General features: G+C 33.6%; 1 long non-coding RNA gene across 1 annotated transcript; it reads right to left on the bottom strand.

The window, feature by feature from the left end:
* Positions 1–543: 543 nt before the first annotated feature.
* On the bottom strand, positions 544–19,216 carry LOC120133640. Its single transcript, XR_005517119.1, has 4 exons — positions 19,205–19,216; positions 17,587–17,588; positions 861–990; positions 544–626 (listed from the first exon to the last, which is right to left on the bottom strand). It is a non-coding gene; the product is annotated as an uncharacterized LOC120133640 (long non-coding RNA).
* Positions 19,217–20,126: the final 910 nt, after the last annotated feature.

Here is a 20,126-nt window from a genome sequence, read left to right as displayed (position 1 = left end):
GACATAATCTCCAATTCCAATAGTTTCAAGGACCATTAAACACCCTAAAAATTTAAAAGAAAAATTAAATATTCTCTTTTCAAATAATAATGAAAAAATGATGGAAAAGGTGAGTTATCATTAAATAGTTATATGTAGGCAATAGCACATTTTGTTTTCTTCTATTGCTTTATGCTATGAACAATTAAAATGTTACTTCTGTGCAATTGAGTTGAAGAATATGAAATGATTTTAACTTACACTACCCCACGATGCACATCACCATGGTTGCAATGACCCGAAACACCATAGCAATCAAATGTAATAATCTGAAAAATAATAGAAGCACAGATAAGAGAAATAAGAAATGAAAGATATTAACAAACAAGCAGTAACAGAAAACTTTCAAATGATGTATATCGCTTCCACTCCCATATGCATCCATCACTCAGCATAACTTGGACAGTTGGACAATTTATACAGTAACATTGAAAAAAAAAATCAACTTAGAACGAATTAAAGGAACCAAGCATGAAGGTGAAAAACCAACAGAGCCAAGAGTGTACCTCATCAATGACTAGAACATAAACCTCCTCTTCAATGATATTTGCCAATAAACCATGGTTCCAGACTCGGCCAAAACCACCCTGACATGAAAAATAAGATTATAAACTCCTAAATCTTTTTATCAATTAACAATAGACTCTAGATTAGATAGGCCTGGCGCTATATCAAGCCAAACAAATTTTTGTATTTTTCACCGCATTTGAAAAAACATCAATTTCCAAAAGCAAACATACCAAATTATGAATAGACCGGTTCAAAATTCATAAACTAAAAAGAGACTTAATAGTATAACCTGCAAATCTGGTACAACTCACATGGTAAAATAAATTTGATGCTTCGAAATCCAAAATCCCGATGTTCTTGTGCACACTGATAGAACCAATAAGCTTATCCCCGTCGAAGACCGTCGATAACACTATTTCAGTTCAAACGACTCACATGGCGCTCACCACTGTAGTGAAAGAGGAACAACATTTTCGTCATCAGAATATGAAGCTAAACTTCATTGCAAAATTCCATTAACCATCATGCATGGATATAGAGGCACATAATGATATAATACAAACAAAATATACTAAGACAAACATAAATTGCATTGTTCGCTAATAAAAGCTCAACCAGGAAACTTCTTGGAAAGAACAAACAGATTTAACTATCTGTTTGCTTAACCTAATTAAAACAATCTAGCATCCATAACCAAATTAAACAAAGGGCATTTACATGAACCAGTCCAAGTTAGCATGGAAAACTAAGGTCACCTTCAATAAATACTATCATATGAAAGTGAGATGAAGAAAATTTCAGAAAATTAACGATCCCATGGCTTAAAAGCTTTGCAACTATGCCAAATGCATTAAAAGAAACAAGAACAAATAATCAAGGTCTCCTTCAATAAATACTATCATATGCAAAGTGAGAGTGTGAGAATAGGGCGAGAGGGGGTTAAAATAACCAGGCGGACTCAGCGAGTGGCAAGCGAACAGAGAAGGGTAATCATTGTCTTCAAATCCTCCAGAACCGAGTTCAACTGAGCCTGCAACTCATATCCCTTATTGACCCGTGTTCGGCAACTTTTGGATGCTGAGCGGGGAAGAAGAGGGAAAACGAGGGAAACATAATTTTGGATGCTGAGCGGGAGAGATTTTGGATGCTGAGCGGGGAAGAATAGAGACCGAAAATAAAGGAGGGAGGGTTTGGCGGGAAGAGGCGGGAGAAAATGTTATTTATAATTAATATTAAAATAATTATTTATTATAATTAATATTAATATTAACATTAACTTATATTAACATAATATAGTTTATAATTTGTAATTAATATTAATATAAAATATAGTCTATAAAATTAATATTAATATAAACTATATGTTATAAATTATATTGTATAGTTTATAAACTATATACTATATTAATATAAATTATAGTTAAGATAATTAACATTAATATAAACTATATAATACATTAATATAAACTATAGTTTATAAATTATATAAAATAGATTATATGTAACCCCCCAGACCGATGCAGGTAGCCCGATCCGATCCAGGAAGTCACATTAGGGCCACCGGAGCGACCCACTGTAAAAATAGCGGAAAATTTAAATCTTTTTATCCGAACATGTAAACTTATAAAATAATTTGTCACTATTTAAAAATAAAACATATTTCCAGACTCATATATAAATCAAAATACAATTACATGCCCCCTATTCACATGTACCATACTCTGCTACAACGCCGGAAAAACTCCCTTACTGAAGTCGATAGATGCACTGGTACAATTCTTTTAACCTGAAAAGGTGAGTAATAGAGTGAGCTTCAAAAAGCTCAGTAATACAGAACTACCAGATGATGCTGAAAAACGTGCAGATACAGATAAACATATTTTCCTTATTGGTTCAGATATTTACAGATCTTTATGTTGAGCTGAGGTTCATTGATATCGCATGTAGTAACAAATAGTATTCATTTCAGATGGAAATATTTCGGATGTCTAGGTTCAGGAGATCAAAACAGGTTTTCTAGTGTGTTCCCAAAAATCATGTAACTTTTCAGATCTTTTTTAAAAACATATATATATATACCCCCATCCAACAAGTCCAAGTTGTGTAGGTTCCCCAGAACCATACACCCACCATCAAGTCCAGTTGGCCCTGAGCACACAGCCGAGGAACCGGTAAATAAGGCCCTGAGCACACAGCCGAGGAGCCTCCAGGTATACTTCCTCCAACATTACCCCCCAAGTAAGATATGTCTGTCCGTAAACAGATATATCAAAAATCAAAACATAAATCAGGTCAAGTATCATATCAGAAATCAGGTCAAGTAACAGATCAGAATCCAAGTCAGATATCAGATCAGAATCCATGTCAAGTATCAAATCAGAAATCAAATCGAAAATCAGGTAAAATATTCATGTGAGTAGGGAACACACCAGAATTTACAGATAGTATTCAAAGATATTGGATAATCTTAACAAGTAGGGGAACACGGATCTTTAGTATACCGATAGAATATCGGAATTATGAATCACTATTGAAAGAGTTCAATAACTGACAGAATCATCAGTTATTCAGAAAGTGACTTGAGCTGATAAGGAAGAAATGAAGGTTCAGGACATTTATATTATCTATCGATTGATCGAATTATCGGACAACTCTTAGATGAATAGTTTCCAGAACTAATGCCTGTCGATTGGTCAATTCATTGTTCTTCCAGGGTATTTACTCTTTAATACCACAATTCTTGTCCATAGACCATTTTCGGAATCATTGTTGAATAGATCTTCCAATGTCTTTATTTCATTTCCACACTTCTACAATATCATGAAATGCTGACGTACTTGATTAATTTGTTCAAACTCATTGTAATTGTACACTACGTAAACTCATCAGAGTTTCCAGACTTATCCAAGTCACTTACTAAATCCTCAGTCATTGAAGTTACCTATTTCATTTAGCAGTCATCTCTATTCCAGTTACTTCAGGATTTTCCAGAGTAATTCAAACATTCCTGAATTTCAGATACATGTTGTACTTCCATTCCATTCAATTTGGTCTTCATGGTTGATTGTCGAACAAACGTCCAATTCTTAGTACTGAATACAATCTAAAGCCGAGTTGAATACTTCCAAAATTTATCATCGAGCCAAACTTGAGAAGATGAACACATGTTCCAGTAATATCTGTGTCATTCAGGTATTGACATAGCTTTAGGGTTGATCTATTCACTTGAATTGTTTTCCATTACCTTTAAAGGTAGTCCAATACTTATCTTACTTGGATTCCTTAATTAATCCAAGACATTTACTTAATTTAGGCCATAAGGGTATTTTGGTAATTTTGATGTTCAGTTTTATTCCATTCATTTAAGAGCTCGAGGATATTCAATCATTCCTGAGCTTGGTGATATTCTTGGGTCATTTCTATTACAGGGGTATTTTGGTCATTTTATAGATTCACGGTATTTCAATCTTTTCCTTCCATCCGATCTTATTATTTAATTCAATCTTATCATTTACTTCAGTCCTTTCGAACAATTCTGACAGCAGAATACCCCCGATAAATTACTCTTCCAGTATTTACTCATTATTCGAATATTTTCAGGTCAAGTGTCTTCTCAGACTTTACAAACGGAATATCATAAATTTTCCTGCACTAAGTCGGGATCTTAACAATTAAATCCGTACTTAATCGAGTTAAGTACGAATCCTCTAAGTATTTTCTCATTCAGAGTCATCTCAGACTATTCTACCTCTTAAGGGCATTTCCGTAATTTCTTAACCAGATAAGTTCGATATTAGCTCTTAACGAAAATAATATAATTTAGAGATCCTATGATTAATTGCTTTCTTGAACAATCTCTGATCTTGAAATAATTCCCTTAACACACTTCTAGTATCTTGCATAAACCTTCTTGGGGTTAAAAACCGGTTCTCCATAATTTCCAAGTAAAACTAACATTTCTTATGCACATCAATAGTTTTAGCAGATCAATAATTCTTTTCAGATTTATTAATCCACTTCCAGAGACAATTCTTATCATTTTCCAACATAAGGGTAATTTCGTAATTTTCCCTAATCGAAATATTCTCTTAATTTATCATCTAAGTACCTTTAATGAGATAAATTATAATCTACAATCCATGGTTAATTCTTTTATTACTTAATTCCAGAACTTGTAATTTAATTCAAACCGTCCTCCAATTTCTTATAATAGTCATCTGAGCCATATTCAGTTATCTACTTTCTACCGTATTCGTACCTAGTGTAGATCTTCATTAATTACACATATGAGACCAAACATTTCCATTCATGCATTTATCAATACCAACATGTTCCATAAAGCATAAAGAGGTAGTAAAGTATTACCTCGATTTCCGTGCAATACTGATCGACCATAAAAATTCCATTCGAACGCCTTTGATCTTCAATTCAACTTCCAATAATTCCTCAGATACATATCAACATAAATTATATCAGAAACGGAGCTTAATTACGATAAACGGATCGAATCGGGTGATAAATCAGTGAAAGACGGCTTACCGAGTTCGAATTTGGCGAAACGGACTTCGGATTTGGATTCAGGACGTTGAAAGCATAAAATATGACTTTTCAGAAATTTGGAATTTTCGGTCAAAATCAAAGTCAACGGGTTTGACTGTCAATTTCAAGGCCTTCGGGTTCGAATTTCGAAAAACGGACAGCGGAATCGGATTTGGAACGTCGAAAAATGTTAGGATAGGTATACTCGGTCGAAGTCAAAGGTCGTTTAATGCCCGATCAAAGCCAGTCAAAGTTTTGGTCAACAGTGGTCAACTCCGGTCAACGGTCAATGGGTCAACGGTCAACGGGTCGGGTCAACGGGTCGGGTCGGGTCAACGGGTCGGGTAAACAGGTCGGGTCGGGTCAACGGGTCGGGTCGGGTTGTGACCGGTCAAACCGGTCAAAACAGTTCCAAAACCGGTCAAACCGGTCACTTTTCCCTTCCCCACGCGCAGTGGCGGCGCGTGGGGGCGCGTGAACAGTGATAAAATCCCGGAAAAATTTCTAAACATTATTTTGAGCGATTTCGAGATACTTACAAAGCTCGGTTCACAATTTTGAACGGCGGAGAGCTCGATTTCAACAAATCGAGAAGTTTGACCGGTTCACCTCCCAACGCGCCGCCGCCGCCGGAGAAAAAGGAGAACACCGGTGGACTCGGAACGGCACAAGGAACACGATGGTGCGGGAGGTGTCGTAAACAGATGACCCGATCGTTGTGAATCGATGAAAAACCAACTAAAACCGAGTTATTACCGACGATACTTCCGACTGAAATTCACGACGAACGGCGATGATTCACGACGAAAGGTTTGAGGGGTTTTGTTCCTCGTTTGACAACGAACACGATGGTTGTTTCGGCTCGTCGTTTGGAGGTCGGACGGCGAGTAGATCGGAGTTGGAAGTTGGGTTGCTGGAGAAGGGAAATCTGGAAAATTTCTGCTGCCTGCGCACGAGAATCAGATTTATAATTCAACATATTAAAAAAAATGGTTAAATCATGGGTTTAGCACTGAACTTTCTGCACTTCTGAAAACGGTCTGCCAACTTTAGAACTTTACAATTTAATCCCCTGTTTCTTTCAAAATACCAAATTAAATCCACCAATTTATATTTTCTTAAATTTAGCCCCTAAATTGGGGTGTTACATTATAAAGTATAAACTATATAGTACACTAATATAAACTATTGTTTATAAACTATAGGTTACATATATAGTTTATATAACATATAAATAGATTGTATATATACATATATTATAGGTTATATATATATAGTTTATATATGCTATACATAGTTTATACATACATATACTATAAGTTACATATATAGTTTACATGTATACATATACTATAGGTTACATATATTAACTATTGTTTATGCACAGTGTTTAGGGTTTAAGGTTTAAGGTTTAAGATTTAAGTTTTAGTGTTTAGGTAGGGTTTAGGGTTTTTATAAACTATATATTTTATTACTTAATATAGTTTATGCATAGTGTTTCTATAAACTATATATATATACTATAAATTACTTATATTAGTTATACATACATATATATACTATATTAATATAAATTATAATTTATAAACTATATATTTTATATAGTTTATACATATATAGTTTATATATATATATATATATATATTAATATAAATTATATTTTATAAACTATATACTTTTTATAGTTTATACATATATATTTTATATACATAGTTTATATATATAATTCATATAAACATAATATATATATATATAGCTTATAATATAAATATAGTTTATAATATAAATATAGTTTATATATAAACTTATATTATATATAAATATTATAATTTTGTTTTCAATTTTTTAAATGAATGCAATTTTTTAAATATAGTATATAAAGTTCACTAATAAACTATATATATAGTTCATATGTAAACTATAGTTCATATGTAAAATATCAACTATAATTTATATGTAAACTATAGTTAGTATATAAACTATATACTTTATATGTAAACTATAGTTCATATATAAATATCAACTATAGTATATATATAGTTCATATGTAAACTATATAGTTTATATATATAGTTCACATGTAAACTATAGTTCACATATATATAGTATATATAGTTTACATATAGTATAAGTTAGTTTATATTGTTTATATATAGTTTAAATACTACTATCTATAAACTATATAATTTATATATAATTCCATAAATTAACCCTAAATCATAAACCCTAAACCTTAAACTATATATACTATATATATACACTATATAGTTTATATTAATAAATATATAATTTATACAATATATATTATTTATAATTATACATAATATATAAATATAAATTGTATAGTTTATATATATTTCATATATAATTTATATATAAACTATATAATTTATATTAATAAACTATGTAGTTTCTATATAGTTCAATAGTTCATATATAAACTATATAGTATTATAGTTTATACATGGTATATATAGTTTATACATAATATATACATAATATATAGTTTATATATAGTATATAATAATATAAATACAAAATATATAGTTTATATATATAATACATATACTTTATATATAAACTATATAGTTTATTATATATATATTATTATAGTTGTTTCAATTTTTTTCTCACATTTTGCAATCATTTCGATTTGATCCCTTTATGTTGTTTAATTTATTTAAATTTTAATTTGTAATTTCATATTTGTTCAATTTAGTCTTTAAAATTATATTTTCATCTGAAATTGACCTATACTTCTTACTTATTTCTATTTTTTAATTGTTCCATAATTTTTTAAATGGGTATAATTTAGCACTTTTTTGTATTAATTTAAACCTCACAATTTAAAATTATTTTGATTTGATACTTCATCAATGTGTGTTGTTTAATTTATTTAAAATTTCTTTTTAATTTCATATTTATTCAATTTTTTCCTTCAAATTATATTTGTATCTGAAATTGACCCATACTTATTACTTAGTTATATTTTTTAATTGGCCCATAACTTTTTAAATGGGTATCAAATTATATTAGTACTTTTTTGTATTAATTTAAACCTCACAATTTAAAATTATTTCGATTTGATTCCTTTGTGTTGTTTAATTTATTTAATTTTTTATTTGTAATTTCATATTTGTTCAATTTAGTCTTCCAAATTATATTTGCATCTGAAATTGACCCATACTTATTACTTAATTATATTTTTTAATTGGCCCATAACTTTTTAAATGGGTATAATTTAGTACTTTTTGTATTAATTTCAACATCACAATTTAAAATTATTTCTATTTGATCCCTCATCAATATATGTTGTTGAATTTATTTAAATTTGAATTTGTAATTTCATATTTGTTCAATTTAATTATTGAATTTGTATTTTTTTCATAAGATTGAACCATGATTATTTATATTCTTAGTAATATACTCTAAATCATATACAATTATAAATTGCACTTCAACGTTTGCGAAAGACGAAAGTAATTAATCTAAAAATAAAAATTAACCCGATTTGAACTCAATCTGTATCTGATAGAGATCCGACCTAAATGTTATCTACCAATGATGTGACCCGATCTGAACGAGATCCGCCTGAAGTCCATTCGAACCTAAATTAACCTGCTTTTTAACTGCTCTGGACCTGAACTATTTTTACCTGAACTGACATCGATCTGAACTAAAAGTAACTCGACCTGAACCTAAACTGTATCTAGTGTCAAATTAACCTGAAAATGACCCGATCTGATTTGACTTGGAGCCGACCTGATCCGAGTCGAAGTATCAAATTTATCTGACTTGACATGTATCCTATTTTAACTGATCTAACAAGATCTGACTGAAACTGAACGATTACCCGATTTTACAACCCTAATTACTACACCCACAACCCGCCTCTATTATTACTACACCTATCACTCGTTAATTGAAGAATCTCTGACATTACATGCAGCTCTCATGGTGCAGCTATCTCATGAATGAATTAGTAGGTGTGTCAGATGGAGAAACGCACTGCTCTCCCTAAGTCACCCCCTTCAAACACCCATGGTCTTCCATGCGACACACGAGGTGGATTTGAAGACGCACTATCATTCGTATGTCTCTCGTATGACGCTTCGACTCCAATATTTCTTCGAATTTTATTGTACCATTAGCTCTAGATAAACAAATAATTCTCGAGGTATATTATATAAAGAATTTTTTTCAACATCAACATTTGAGATATTTTTCCCATTTAAGTCTTATATATAAAATTTATATTTCGATGTTATTAATATAATATAAGATTAATGAGAAAGTTTAAAAATTTTAATAAAATAAATGAAATTTCTTTAAATATTTTAGGGTAAAGTACAAAATAGTATATTATTTTGTTGACTCACCAACTATTGAAAGTTATAAAATGATCCTCTAAATATAGGGTGTTACTTTGTTTGGTCTATCGATCATTAAAAGTTATAAAATAGTCATCAAACTATTCATATGTTCCAAGCTCATCATTTTCTATTGAAAATTGACGGTCGTCTAAGTTATACGTTAACATGTTGATTGGATATGATACTCGTTTGAGATTCTAGGATCTCATATCTCAATTAGTAGTTTAACGTCTAACTCAAAATGCAATAAATGTTTTAACGAAAAAAGAAAAATTCGGAACATATGAATAGTCAGGTGACCATTCTGTAACTTTTAATAGTCGAGGGACTCAATAAAGCAATGTCCTATTCATAGGATCATTAGTCGATAGACTCAACAAAGTAATATCCTATTTATAGGACCATTTTATAACTTCTAATAATCGAAAAGAATCAATAAAATAGTATATATAGTCAAGAGACAATTTGTGTACTTTACCCAATAATTTAATGAATCTAATGATAATTTTTAGAGAAAATAACCTCAGTGATCAAAAATCCCAGATAATATACGATTTTGACCAACTTTTTTTGGATTTGCGAAAATGACCAACAAAATCGCAATGCGATCTCTAATTCGCATTACGATCTCCACTATCGCAAATTCGCATTGCATTTCGCGTTGCGATTTTCCATTTCGCGTTGCGATTTTCCAGTTCGCGTTGCGATTTTCCATTTCGCGTTGCGATTTTCCATTTCGCGTTGCGATAGTCTACAGTTGTCGTTGCAATAGTTGAAAATCGCAACGCGATTTTCCATTTCGCGTTGCGATAGTTGAAAATCGCGTAGCGATTTTCCATTTTGCGTTGCGATAGTCTACAGTTGTTGTTGCGATAGTCTACAGTTGTCGTTGCGATTTTCCAAATTCGTTGCGAAAATTCGTTGTGATAGTTAAAAAAAAAAGATTTTGTTTCTTAAGAATTTTCTCTAAAAAGATAGTATCCGCGCGGACGTGTCGAAGACACGTATTACCATTACCATTACCATTACCACGACCACGACCACGAGACGAGACGAGACGAGACGAGACGGACGGCGGCGGCGGCGGTGTGCGAGAGTCCCCCTTGTTATCTATCACTCAACAAGGAAGTGAGAAAGCCAAGCCTTAAATACTATTCCCAATAGTGTTTCCAATACTATGTGGGATTTGTGCATTACCAACACTTGTTCCCAATACTATGTGGGATTGAGCCTTAAATAGTGATATTATTTTTGAATGTTTTGCTTAAAATTGCAATAATCGCGATTGATTGTAGATTGACTTTTAATTATGACATATTTAATCGTATAATACTAATGCAATTGGTTGATAATTCAGTTGTTTTAAGGTGCATGATTGTTAATTGTTTCCTGAATAATCACATTGTATTGGAAACAAGTGTTGGTAATGCTCAATCCCACCTAGTATTGGAAACACTATTGGGAATGATATTTAAGGCTTGGCTTTCCCACTTCCTTGTTGAGTGATAGAGAACAAGGGAGACTCTCGCGCGCCGCCGCCGTCGCCGTTCGTCTGTGGTCGTGGTCGTGGTCGTGGTCGTGGTAATACGTGTCTTCGACACGTCCGCGCGGATACTATCTTTTTAGAGAAAATTCTTAAGAAACAAAATCTTTTTTTTAACTATCACAACGAATTTGGAAAATCGCAACGACAACTGTAGACTATCGCAACGCAAAATGGAAAATCGCAACGCGATTTTTAACTATCGCAACGCGAAATGGAAAATCGCGTTGCAATTTTCAACTATCGCAACACGAAATGCAACGCGAATTTGCGATAGTGGAGATCGCAATGCGAATTAGAGATCGCATTGCGATTTTGTTGGTCATTTTCGCAAATCTAAAAAAAGTTGGTCAAAATCGTATATTATCTAGAATTTTTGATCACTGAGGTTATTTTCTCTAATTTTTAAAGGACCCAATAATACTTTTTTTTGAAAGGGACTATGGACACTTGGCCTTCGCTATGCTCCACTACAGTACGGGTTGGAGTAAACGTTTTTGTACCCATATGTATTTATATGTGTATATTATGATATATTATTTTAAATTTATTATATTTAAATATAAATCACATCAAGGGCCACTCATTTATAAATGTAGACACACAAATGTAGACATACATTTTTGTCCGACCTTATTTATATAATATATGTTTTATATTATATAAATGTATTATTGTATTTATATATTATTCTGTATAGTATATAGTATGTTATTTATGTTGCTTATTTATATTATGCGGTACATACATATTATATAATTATAATATATACTTACATTATATAGTGTATATATTATGTCGTATATATTAATATTAATATTATATATTATATGTATCATTATATACTTATACGTGATATTTATTATTAAGTTAACAATTTTTGTTTTGTTTTGCGTGTAGGCCTAATACAACCCGAAAGGAGGCCTGTGTTTTAAGGTCCTGTTGGAGTTAGGGTTTGTTGTTTCCTTCAGCGCCACACACATCGGTCAAGAGGTGAACCGTCAGTCAAACCGAGGGCTTGGAGAGTCCTCATCCCCAGTCGCAATAAACAACCCCGATTTTTTGACACAACGTGGTTTCGTGAAAATCAAAACCAAATGGAAAAATTCATGTAGTATTTCAATCCCAATAAAACACTAAAACCAAACGAAAAAGGGGGATCTTCAAGGTTATAAATCCTTGCAAAATGAAAAGAAAGATAGGTTAAAAAAAGGAAGAGAGCACTTGTAACACTCGAAAGAAAAACGAAATATAAACAAGGTAACTTTTTTCCTTTCTTGGTTGTTCACTTGCATGTGTGGGTTTGGGTTATTTTGTTTTTTTTCGTTTTTCTTACTCAAAAACCAAGAAAAAGAAGGGAACCCGAGGATCAAAGGGGAGGGTTTTCGAAAGATCTTTCTCAGATCTAGCCCTCCCCGAGACTTTTTTTGAAAACAAATAGGATTTTTGAAGAGAGGAAACCAAAAGCTTTCGGAAAATGCAAAAAAAAAAAAAATCACCGTCGACGAACAGTGGTCTGCTGGCGGAGCACGATCGATTCTAGGTTCACTATGAACACCGGTCGTGTGTTCTTCATGTTCGAAGAACATTTCAGAGGATTTGGAGATTTTTTGTTTTGAATAATTTGAGGGAGAGATGAAAAATGAAGAAGTGTTGTTTCATCTTGGATTTTATAGTGACCTGAAAATCCACTTGGATCCCCTAGGGGATCTGCGTGTTTTCATGCGGGTAAGGTCTAATTGCAAAGATAGTCCCTAAATTATTTTTAAAACCCATTTTGTGCCTTAAATTTAATTTTTAATCACTATTTTCTCCTTATTTTCACCACTCCTTTTATTTCTTTTTTAATTTGGTCCCTTTTTTATTTAATTCATGTTTTATTGAATTATTTTTTAGGTTATTATATTTTATGAGTTTTAATCCGACGTTTTTATTTATTTTTTTTTTACTTTTTTGATTTATTTTATTTTATTATTTTTGTTCTCGTTTTAATTTAATTAATTTTGGTCTTTGTTTGTACTTAATCTTGTAATTGGCATATTTTTATTTTTGGTAATTGACCTTTTTTTTCCTTTACGTCATTTTTTTATCACTTTGTGTTTTCAATAGGTGTGATTAGTATTTGTTTTGTTTATTTCTGTTTTTCATTCTGTTAATTTCTATTTCTCGACATGTGTATATTTCTTTTTTCCTATTTTGTTTAAAGTATTATAATTTAACCTTTGCTTCTTCTTCTTTTAATTAATGCAATATATTTTATTTTACAAATCTAACGTCTTATTGACCTTTTAGGAGTACTTTTTAATTGATCGGAGGTAAGTAATTTGAATCGGATTTTTACTTTTTAATTTAACTTACAATTTTCTTAATTAAGACAACTGAAAATTAAATTAGTACCAAAAGGGCAGTACAAGGGTGATAATCCTTCCTTGACTGTAAACGACTCTCGAGCCCGATATATTTTTGGTAAGACGCAGATCAGGTAAGAGAGTGTCCGATCAACCTAAATATTTTTTAAATGATCGATGGCGACTCTAACGTGTTTTATTTAAGTCGAAGCCCAATTCCAGGCCCACTCGAAAGACAGTTGTGATAGATTGTCGACTCCACTGGGGACAAGTAAGTGAGTTAGGCTAAGGTTAATTTCCAGTTATCTTCTTAAGTGAAAATTGTAAGTTTAAATTTTAAGTTAATTTTTCGATCCTTATTACTTACCTTTGATTATTTTTTAAGTAAATAGTTGTACTAACGTTTTTTCAATGATTTCATGTTTTAAAAAATTTCATCTCATACTCTATACCAGAGCTCTAAACCTTTTTAAGTGGAGGTGGAAGCGACGCTTTCATGATAGGGAAGCGGTGGCGGGTTAATGAACGTTGTTCTTGTTGAAGAATCAAACCTAGAAAGCTCTAGACTCGATGAAGAACAAAGGTGATGAATATGGGAAGGTGGCGACAGTCGCTAGGATTGTTTCGGGTTTCTTTTATGTGCTGGAATCAAGACAACACGATTAGAATAAAATAAACAAAAGATAAATAAATGAAAGATGAAATAAGATAATAAAGAAATCAAAAGATCTCCCTTATGAAGGTGAACGGTAAAGATGATTGATGGTGCGGATGGATTTGTGGAAAAATAGATGGATAAGTGTCCTATCGAGCCCTCCTAGTCGCAATGAAAAGGCAAACACGATAAATGGCTCTAACCAACCCTCCTAGTCGCGATGAAAAGGCAAATTGGAGTGTGAAGATTAATCTCCCTCACAAGAACTTGAAAGAACTCCAGGAGAAGAAGCTTCGAAGGCACAAGGCAATCAGCACTTGCAAAAACGAACTCTCGTTGTATTATTAATCAAAGAAATCTGATTTACAAAGTAGAATGAAGCCTCCTTTATATAGGGGATGAGTTCTAAAGGTCCTAAATAACTAATGAATAAGATAATAAAGAAATCAAAAGATCTCCCTTATGAAGGTGAACGGTAAAGATGATTGATGGTGCGGATGGATTTGTGGAAAAATAGATGGATAAGTGTCCTATCGAGCCCTCCTAGTCGCAATGAAAAGGCAAACACGATAAATGGCTCTAACCAACCCTCCTAGTCGCGATGAAAAGGCAAATTGGAGTGTGAAGATTAATCTCCCTCACAAGAACTTGAAAGAACTCCAGGAGAAGAAGCTTCGAAGGCACAAGGCAATCAGCACTTGCAAAAACGAACTCTCGTTGTATTATTAATCAAAGAAATCTGATTTACAAAGTAGAATGAAGCCTCCTTTATATAGGGGCTGAGTTCTAAAGGTCCTAAATAACTAATGAATAAAATAATAATAAACTAAACATATCTTAACTCTAATTCCTAATAAAGTAAAAATAACTAAAGATAATATTTTAACCCAACCTTAATTCCTAATAAAATAATAAATCTAATCCTAAAAGATAATGCATCATCATATATTAAGTTATATTACAAATAATCAATAAAAATATTGAAAATTCGTAATATTTACAAAATCTCGTATTAATCCCGTATAGGATTTTCTGCATGCACCGTCTTCAGTAAAATGGCCATATCTTGAGTTCCCGATATCGGATTGATACGATTCAAGAACCGTTGGAAAGATAAGAGACAGACGGTTGTATCTGCAGAAGATATGTTGACCAAATAAGATCAGGATCCCATTAAAAAAGTCGTTTCAAGTCTGCTACTGTTCTGATCTTCTTTTCCAAAGCTTGGACGAGTGGATCATTTGGAAGAGTTATTACTTCTTCCTTTGATGTGAGCCTTGTGATGAATGTATCATCCTCCCTTTATTCAAAAAGATTCGACCTAGAATCTGAAACATTAAAGGGATCAAAATTAGAATAGTTTAATAATTCATTCACATTATGCTTACCGAATAGATATGCTTTGAATCTTCGAGACTTTGTTCTTCTAATAGGTTCGAGTAGAAACATTAGTCCAAAGAAGCATGTATTATGGACTCTGGTGCATGTATCATTTCATGGGAATTTATTCTCCGTATAGGCCTAGCAAGTAACCTTCGGGATTCATATACCTTGTGTCTTCGTGTGAATTTATTCTCTTTATAGACATAAGGGAATTCATCCTCTAGAGTTTAACTTGGTCCATATAAGCTGGTAATGGGCATATGACTGAGGGTTTGGCAAGATCAAGGGGCACCATCAATGAGAACTCGTGTACCTTCTTTAGTACCTAAACCGGGAGACTACAAGGAATTAGAGCCCACCACAAAACTCCATTTCAAAACCTAGGATGTTTTACTTCCTCTTCAAAGCATGCAATTTATCATTTTTTACTTTTATCAATATTATTTCTATCTTACTAACTGATTTTTCTTTCATGTTTGTTTTTTTATTATTTGCATCATAAAAAGAGGTAATTGATCCATAAAAGGTGTTTGTTACATACAAATAATATGGATTAATGGACAAAGGGGTTATAATGTAAGAGGTGAAAAACGTCGAGTTACGACTATGGTTCGAAAAGACTCAGAAAAAAGGGAAACAGTCTGCAAGGAAACTATGTGACAGATCTGGTTAGCTATGCTTCTGTCAGCCTAAAGAAGAATGATATTCAAGAACTACGAAGCATTTGGGATAGCTGAAAAAGTGACCAGAAGTGGAGGTTTAGTCAGCGGTATGGTGATATTGCACTTCTACTCTATGTCAAGATATATGAACCCCTAATTAGAGCCCTAGTATAATTCTAGAATCTAGGGTACAACTGTTTCACCTTTAACCAAAAAGACATGGTACCCACAATCAAAGAGTATACCACATTGCTACATTACGAAGGAATTAGAATGGATCGGGTCTACATCAAGCACATCAAAAGTCAGTCTTTTAAGAATGGGCTGGAAAATTTTACAGGGGTAGATGAGAAATGGGTAATTGACCGAGTTAAACACAAATGTAGTAGGGATGTAATTGCTTGGACCCATATCAAGCAACTAATGAAGAATCACCCCAATGAATGGAAGGCAATGGACCTTTCGCGCTGGGCCTTTATGGTTTGGTTATCTTCCCGAAGACTTTGGGATACATTGAGGCGGCTGTGGTGGAACTGTTTAAACAACTCCTGAAACGAGTAAATCCAGCATCAAAAATTTTAGCTGAAACTTTTTGCTCCCTTAATCACTGCAGAAAGAATGGCAGAGGAAGATTTATAGGGTGTGCACAGCTCCTCCAAGTCTGGATCCATAGTTGCTTCTGAAAGACTAACGGGATTTCTTACCACCGATTCAACTCTACTTATTCTCATTTGGAGGAATTCCTTACCATGAAGTGGCAAGAAGGTGTCCCGAAAGAAAAGTGGATGAAAGTATTCACACACCTTCAAGATAGGGATATTGTCTGGAGAGCTACTTTGTTAACCCACAATGACATTCTTTTCTGATGTGGAGAATAATAAACCATAACATTACTTGGATTATAGGGCAAAGTCGGATACTCTCCACTTTTAACACTTCGTTAGTATGAGGCACGCCAATTTGTCCCAACAACACATGAAATATCTGGATTAGAATTTGCGTACCATGGGAACAACTAAAAGAAAAAGGTCAACGTGGTAGCTGATTCGTGGAAGAAAATGTTCCGTATGGATGTCATGGCTGCTAAAGACATGCTTACTCTAGACTATTTGGAATGACATAGGTTAAGGAAAAATGGCACCATCCCCGTGCCAGATCATGAAGACACTCGAACCATGGAAGAGCATCTTAAGCATGTTCCCTCCGAGCTAGAGATAGCAAGGAAAGAATTTGAAGCTGAAAAGAAAGAGCTGAAATAAAGGCTAAAAGAACTCGAGGCTGAAAGATTCCAGTGATAATTAGATGTCGATACTCAGAAGGATAGGGCAGACAAGTTAGAAAATGAACAGAAGAAAATATTCTTTGAGCTCAAAGACTTGAGAAAAAGGATATCAAGAACAAGTCCGGAGCAATTCCAATCTGAAAAGGTCTTCTGAGTACTAGAAAAGTGAAGCTAGCAGCCTGAAAAGGAAGTTTGAGGGGTAGGATGAAAGAGAGACCTCGAAAGAGAGACTTTGAAAGAATAGCTAAAGACTTCTCAGAGATGTTTATTAGACAACCAACACTAGAACAAGCGTTTGAAGATTTAGGCAATTGATTTAGAGAATTCTCTTTAGAAATAGCAAGAACGAGATGGTAAAACCATAGCTAAGTTGGAGGCCATTGTGGATGGGTTCAAGAAATAAGAAAGTGAGCTTCAGATCGTTCCCTTTGATGGAAGGTTTTAGTGGCGTTTTCATTGGGAACAAGCTCAACAAAGGGTGAAAGCTAGAGATGCAGTCATCCGAGATTTCTTGGAGCAAGTACAAAAAGCAGCTCGTCATTTGCATGGTTTAGCAAGAGAAGCTGGAGTGATCTGACATGGTATTCAACCAGTGATAGATGAAGGGAGAAGACTTGTTAATCTATTAGAAGCTATTTGGGGTTTAGAGGATTTAGTCAGAATGTACCTTTAATATATTTTTTTGTATCTTAAAAAAATAAAAACACTTTTGTCTCAGTAAATATTATTTATAATAACAGACACGTTTCTGGATCAATGCCTCTAATTCTTATGCATCATGCATTGTTTTTCATACTTTTCATTTTATTTTTATTTTCCATGTTTTTACATTCACATTAATTAACAGAAAATGTGTCATCAGAAAAGGGAACAAACACCGAGTTTACCTCCACAAGCTTTGGACACGCATCATCCTCACAACACTCGCACATAGAAAAGACAAATGGAAGCTAAAATTTCTCAACTCGGAGAGAACATGTTGAGGTTACAAAGGGAGTTAGAACAAAAAAGAAGCCCTAATAATCAAAGTACTCTAGAAACGATCACTAAGAGCCATGAGTCTTTGGTCAATCAGATTGTTTCCAAGTTATATGGCTTAAATCAAGCAAGTGTGCCTGGGGAAAGTTCATGTGATGGGGTAGCTATGCCACCTACCCCGCAGGTGGTTATCTCACCTGGAATCTTACTAGGACTACAAGAGGACTCGTCCGCTACAAAAATGAAAGCCTCGTCTGTTGTAAAGGTACAAACCTCTATATCTAACCCTGAAAAATAATCTGGATGATTACCATATACCAGATTTTGATGAAGAAGGCAAGGCAAAGAAAATGGAAGAAACGATCAAGCTATTAGAAGACAAAATGAAGGTGGTTAAGGGGCACCACGATTATTATGGAGTCAATGCTTTAGAGTTGAGCTTAGTCCCAGATTCGGTGGTTCCACCAAAATTCAAAGTACCCGAGTTTGAGAAGTTCGATGGAAATAGTTTCCCTTCAGCTAACATCACCATGTTTTGTCGGAAGATGACAGGATATGTAGGAAATGATCAACTCCTGATTCATTGCTTCCAGGAGAGTCTGTCGGGTTCAGCCATCCGGTGGTACAATCAGCTGAACCGATCTTATATCAAGACCTGGAAAGATTTAGCCAAGTATTTCTTAGAACAAAACATGCATATAAATGATATGAGACCAGATCAAGTCATGACGCAAAACATGGAGAAGAAGCATAACAAAAGCTTTAGACAATATACAAAGAAATAGAGGGATTTAGTTGTGCAAGTTCGTACACCCTTTGATGAGATGAAAACCAGGAAGTTCTTTGTGTAAACCTTGAGGGCTCCTTACTTCGGGCACATGGTTGCAATCACATCAAGAAATATTTCTGACTTAGTTATGGCAGTGAGATGATTGAAATGGCCATAAAACAAGGCAAGATCAAGGGAGGGGAATCAAGCAAGAAAGCTCCTATGAAGAAGAGACATGGAAATATTAATAACATCAATAACTACAATGCAAATAAAGGTGTTATAATCTCAAACTCAAAAACAACTACAACTGTACCGTCAGGTACTTCTAGAATAAATCTGGGGAACCTAGGAAAGAAAGAGAAAATGAGCATTTCGACCATATTCCCATGACGTACAAGGAACTATATCAATAACTCTTTGACACTCATGTAGTGTCACCATACCTGTTGGAACCTATGAAGCCACCATACCCCAGATGGTAAGATGAGGATGCTCACTTTGAATATCATGGTGGTGTGTCAGGGCACACTATTGAGAATTGCCTTGCATTTAAGAGAATCGTGCAAAGAATGCGTAACAAGAATTGGATTCACTTCAAATCAGGAGCACCTAATGTTGCACAAAATCTTTTACCAAATCATCAAGAGACTGGGATTAATACAATCATTATAGAGAAAGGCAGGAAAATTAAAACTGGTGTTTCTGAAATAAAGTCTCCTTTGGCTTGGGTATGGAGACAGATGGTGAAAGCAGGGATTCTTGCACCACATTTTGATACATCAAGAAGTGAAGATGGTAACCACTGTTGTTACCATAATGAAGAAGGGCATGAGGTGCAAGATTGCCCGAAGTTTAAAGCTTTGATCCAGCTCATGATGGATAGGAAGGAGCTGGAGTTCTATGAAGAAGTTTGAGACTCTCCAGAAGTAGATGTTTGTGCTACTGGAGAATCATCCGAAAGCGGATATGGCAGGGGTCATCTTTTGGTAATTACCCCTAAAGTGAAGATAGCAGAGAAAGCACAAGAAAAGGTGGTGATCAC

Source organism: Hibiscus syriacus, unplaced genomic scaffold, assembly GCF_006381635.1.
Source record: "Hibiscus syriacus cultivar Baekdansim isolate YM2019G1 unplaced genomic scaffold, ASM638163v2 tig00110584_pilon, whole genome shotgun sequence".
In the NCBI taxonomy this organism is placed as follows: Eukaryota; Viridiplantae; Streptophyta; class Magnoliopsida; order Malvales; family Malvaceae; genus Hibiscus; species Hibiscus syriacus.
Note: the sequence above shows the minus strand (reverse complement) of the source record. Positions and strands in the feature narration are given on the sequence as shown.